We start from the raw sequence: 6,000 nt of genomic DNA on the forward strand, positions 1-6,000 counted from the left end.
CTACTCGATAGTTTAGTGTGCCATGCTTTACGGCTTAGAACCGGGACTTCAACGACGGTTTGAACATCATGGAGCATATGAGATGTTCCAGGAGTTGAAGTTAATATTTCAAGCAAATGCCCGGATTGAGAGATATGAAGTCTCCAATAAGTTCTATAGCTGCAAGATGGAGGAGAACAGTTCTATCAATGAGCATATACTCAAAATGTCTGGGTATAATAATCACTTGATTCAATTGGGAGTTAATCTTCCAGATGATTGCGTCATTGACAGAATTCTCCAATCACTACCACCTAGCTACAAGAGCTTCGTGATGAACTATAATATGCAAGGGATGAATAAGACTATTCCCGAGCTCTTCGCAATGCTGAAAGCTGCGGAGGTAGAAATCAAGAAGGAGCATCAAGTGTTGATGGTCAACAAGACCACTAGTTTCAAGAAAAAGGGCAAAGGGAAGAAGAAGGGGAACTTCAAAAAGAACAGCAAGCAAGTTGCTACTCAAGAGAAGAAACCCAAACCTGGACCTAAGCCTGAAACTGAGTGCTTCTACTGCAAGCAGACTGGTCATTGGAAGCGGAACTGCCCCAAGTATTTGGTGGATAAGAAGGATGGCAAGGTGAACAAAGGTATATGTGATATACATGTTATTGATGTGTACCTTACTAATGCTCGCAGTAGCACCTGGGTATTTGATACTGGTTCTGTTGCTAATATTTGCAACTCGAAACAGGGACTACGGATTAAGCGAAGATTGGCTAAGGACGAGGTGACGATGCATGTGGGAAATGGTTCCAAAGTCGATGTGATCGCAGTCGGCACGCTACCTCTACATCTACCTTCGGGATTAGTATTAGACCTAAATAATTGTTATTTGGTGCCAGCGTTAAGCATGAACATTATATCTGGATCTTGTTTGATGCAAGATGGTTATTCATTTAAATCAGAGAATAATGGTTGTTCTATTTATATGAGTAATATCTTTTATGGTCATGCACCCTTAAAGAGTGGTCTATTCTTATTAAATCTCGATAGTAGTGACACACATATTCATAGTGTTGAAGCCAAAAGATGCAGAGTTGATAATGACAGTGCAACTTATTTGTGGCACTGCCGTTTGGGTCATATCGGTGTAAAGAGCATGAAGAAACTCCATACTGATGGGCTTTTGGAACCACTTGATTATGAATCACTTGGTACTTGCGAACCGTGCCTTATGGGTAATATGACAAAAACACCGTTCTCCGGTACTATGGAGAGAGCAACAGATTTGTTGGAAATCATACATACAGATGTATGTGGTCCGATGAATGTTGAGGCTCGTGGCGGATATCGTTATTTTCTCACCTTCACAGATGACTTAAGCAGATATGGGTATATCTACTTAATGAGACACAAGTCTGAAACGTTTGAAAAGTTCAAAGAATTTCAGAGTGAAGTTGAAAATCATCGTAACAAGAAAATAAAATTCCTACGATCTGATCGTGGAGGAGAATATTTGAGTTACGAGTTTGGTGTACATTTGAAACAATGTGGAATAGTTTCGCAACTCACGCCACCCGGAACACCACAGCGTAATGGTGTGTCCGAACGTCGTAATCATACTTTATTGGATATGGTGCGATCTATGATGTCTCTTACTGATTTACTGCTATCGTTTTGGGGATATGCTCTAGAGACGGCCGCATTCACGTTAAATAGGGCACCATCAAAATCCGTTGAGACGACGCCTTATGAACTGTGGTTTGGCAAGAAACCAAAGTTGTCATTTCTGAAAGTTTGGGGCTGTGATGCTTATGTGAAAAAGCTTCAACCTGATAAGCTCGAACCCAAATCGGAGAAATGTGTCTTCATAGGATATCCGAAGGAAACTATTGGATACACCTTCTATCACAGATCCGAAGGCAAGTTATTCGTTGTTGAGCATGAATCCTTTCTAGAGAAGGAGTTTCTCTCGAAAGAAGTGAGTGGGAGAAAAGTAGAACTTGATGAGGTAACTGTACCTGCTCCCTTATTGGAAAGTAGTTCATCACAGAAATCTGTTCCTGTGACTACTACACCAATTAGTGAGGAAGCTAATGATGATGATCATGTAACTTCAGATCAAGTTACTACCGAACCTCGTAGGTAAACCAGAGTGAGATCCGCACCACAGTGGTACGGTAATCCTGTTCTGGAGGTCATGTTACTTGACCATGACGAGCCTACAAACTATGAGGAAGCGATGATGAGCCCAGATTCCACGAAATGGCTTGAGGCCATGAAATCTGAGATGAGATCCATGTATGAAAAAAAGTATGGACTTTGATTGACTTTCTCATTGATTGGCGAGCCATTGAGATTAAATGGATCTTCAAGAGGAAGACAGACACTGATAGTAGTGTTACTATCTACAAAGCTAGAATTGTCGCAAAAAGGTTTTTGACAAGTTCAAGGTGTTGACTACGATGAGAATTTCTCACTCATGTCTATGCTTAAGTCTGTCCGAATCATGTTAGCAATTGCCGCATTTTATGAAATCTGGCAAATGGATAAACAAAATTGCATTCCTTAATGGATTTATTAAAGAAGAGTTGTATATGATGCAACCAGAAAGTTTTGTCAATCCTAAAGGTACTAACAAAATATGCAAGCTCCAGCGATCCATCTATGGACTGGTGCAAACATCTAGGAGTTGGAATATACGCTTTGATAAGTTGATCAAAGCATATAGTTTTATACAGACTTGCGGTGAAGCCTGTATTTACAAGAAAGTGAGTGGGAGCACTATAGCATTTCTGATAAGTATATGTGAATGACATATTGTTGATCGGAGATAACGTAGAATTATTCTGCAAAGCATAAAGGAATGTTTGAAAGGAGTTTTTCAAAGAAAGACCTCGGTGAAGCTGCTTACATATTGAGCATCAAGATCTATAGAGATAGATCAAGACGCTTGATAAGTTTTTCAATGAGTACATACCTTGACAAGATTTTGAAATAGTTCAAAATGAAACAGTCAAAGAAGGAGTTCTTGCCTGTGTTACACGGTGTGAAGTTGAGGATAAGCCCAATGTGTAAGTGCATCTAGTGCCACCCCTAGTTGGTTTTGGAGTATTGACGACAAACCTAGTTGAGGGACTAATGTGTCTGTGAGAATTGCAGGATAACACAGGTAGAAGTCCCTCATTGATTCGGTTTTACTACCAGAGATGACCCCTAAAAATGTATGAAGACATTGAACTCAAAGGTGGTATATGAAGATATTCACATTGAAGACTATGACAAAAGAAGACACGTTGTGAAGCCTATGGAGCTCGAAGACTTAGATCTTTCGTAGTTCTTTTTCTTTTGTGTTGAGTCATAGGAACCACCGTACTGTTAAGTGGGGTCCAGGAGAACCAGTTAGAATGACTGAAGTGATGCCTAAACCAAAAACCTATGTCTTCGAGTGAAGACAATGAGAGCGAATCTTGTCCAGAGCCAGACAAGTCAGCTTTGCTTGTAGCCCAAGTAAAGTTGCCATGAGAGTTTGAAATCTGACCGTTGAGACACGTGTCAGTTCCTTAGTGACCCAGGGTCATTTCGGACAAAGCAGGTCGGGTTGCCAAGTGGCTATAAATAGCCCACCCCCTACAACCATAAACGGTGGGCTGCTCAGATTTCAGTGCACGTCTTTTGTCGTTTGAGAGCAACCCACCTCGAAGCCTTTGAAAGAAAATTCCTAGCGAGGAGAAAGCCCTAACCACCCAGAGGCAGAGTAAATTGGGCATCACTTAAGTCTTCTTGTCTGAGGGATCTGAAGACTTATTACACTTGAGGACTGTGCATCCTCCAGACGGTTAGGCGTCGCGTTCTGAGCATCCAAGAGACATTGTGGATTGCCAGTGAACGAAGTCTGTGAAGGTTTGGGAGTCTACCTTGAAGACTTACCAGAGTGATTGGGCGAGGACTATGTGACCTTAGCTCAAGGAGAATACGGTGAGGACTTGGTGTCCTGAGCTGCGTGTTCAGGACTGGGTGTCCGGGACTGTGTGTCCTAAGGTTTAAATACCTAGCCGCTCCAACCAGACGTATAGTTGTCACAGCAACTGGAACTGGTCCAACACATCATTGTCTTCAACGAGTCACTGGTTTCATCTTCACTTCCTTTTACTTACTGTTACTCATTGTGAAGCCATTACATGCTTGCTATACCTTTTGTCTTCACAACGTAACTGTATGATTTGTTTGGCTTCATAACTTCTTCCTACCTGATCCTTATTACACTGCAGCTACTTGTCATTGTGCTTTCACTCTATTGAATATTTGGCCATGGCTTGCCTAGTGTAATCTAACTTCCGCTGCATAGTGATAGGCTTATCTCTACGTTTGTCTTCATAACTTCCACGTTTTGAAGACTTTCGTAAAAATCGCCTATTCACCCCCCCTCTAGTCGATATAACGCACTTTCAATTGGTATCAGAGCGAGGTACTCCCTTGTTCTGTGTGATTCGATTTAACCACCTGGAGTTTTAGCTATGTCGACTGCAGGGATAATCAAAGTCTCTGCTGCGTGCCCCGTCTTCGATGGAACTGAATATCCCTATTGGAAGAATAAGATGCGTATGCATCTTGAAGCCATTGACGTCGACCTATGGTATGTCGTCGAGAAAGGCGTTCCCAAGGCTGGAGAAGGTGTCACTGCTGCTGATGTCAAGAAGTTCGTTCAACTGGACTCTACTGCCAAGAACATCATCTGTGGTCATCTGACCAAAGGACAGTATGGCCGTGTGAGTGCTTTGAAGACATCCAAGCTGGTTTGGGACTGGCTCTCCAAGGTCAATGAAGGCATCTCAACCCAGAGAGATCAAAGAATCAGTGTCCTTCGCAATCTCTTCAACCGCTTCAAGCGAAATGACAATGAGAATGTCCAGCACACATTTGACAGACTCACTGACATCACAAATGAGCTTCAAGCCCTCAGCGCCACTGAGATTACCAAACACGAAGTCGTCAAAACGCTGCTGAGATCACTTGATAGTTCGTTTGACATCCTAGCCCTGATGATTCAAGAACGTCCTGACTTCAAGAAACTCGATCCATCTGACATACTTGAGAGGCTCAACACACATGAGTTTCAGCTTTCTGAGAAAAGAGATATCTACGGTCCAAACTATGGGCGAACTCGTGCCTTGAAGGCAAAAGCTGTTTCCTCATCTGAAGAAGAATCTGACAGCAGTTCTGATGATCCTGAAGACATTGGAAGGGAACTTGCAATGCTTGTGAAGAAGTTCCAAAAGTTCACTAAGAAGAAAGGCTTCAGAAAGTCTTCACGATCAAGCTCAAGGAATGATGAAGCTTCTGCTCATGACTACAAGAAGAAAACATGCCACAAGTGCAAGAAAACTGGACACTTCATCTCTGAGTGTCCATAGTGGGACAATGAGAACAGAAGGAAGAAGAAGAGCAAGGAATACGACTCTGACGACAAGAAGAAGAAGAAATACTCAAAGTCTTCTTCCAAGTCTTCCTCAAAGTCTTCATCACACAAGAAGAGCTCATCTGGCAAGGCACGTGCGTTTGTTGGCAAGGAAATGGATTCTGAGGAGGAATCCGCTTCTGAGGAGGCAGAGGTGGAGTCTGAGGAGGAGTCCGATTCTGGCATTGCAAGTCTGGCTACAGCATACGTTGCCCAAGTCCATCTTCAACACTGAAGACAATAACTTCATCACCGACACCGATGCAAATGACAAGGACGACTCCACTCCTACCTACTGCTTCATGGCACGCGGTGCCAAGGTAAACACACGCACTACTCGCTATCAAACATCCAGTGACGATGACTCTGATTGTGATTCAAAACCCAGTTACAAAACACTTGCTAAAATTGCAACTGAACAACAAAAGGCCATGGAACATATTCAAAAACTGTTAGACAGAAGCGACGATCTGTTGGGTGCTGAAATGACTCGATCTGAATCCTTAATTGAAGACATAAAAAATCTTCACGTTAAGTATCAGGAACTTGAAGATCGTCTTGAT

The sequence above is a fragment of the Triticum urartu genome, chromosome 3, assembly GCF_003073215.2.
Source record: "Triticum urartu cultivar G1812 chromosome 3, Tu2.1, whole genome shotgun sequence".
NCBI lineage: Eukaryota > Viridiplantae > Streptophyta > Magnoliopsida > Poales > Poaceae > Triticum > Triticum urartu.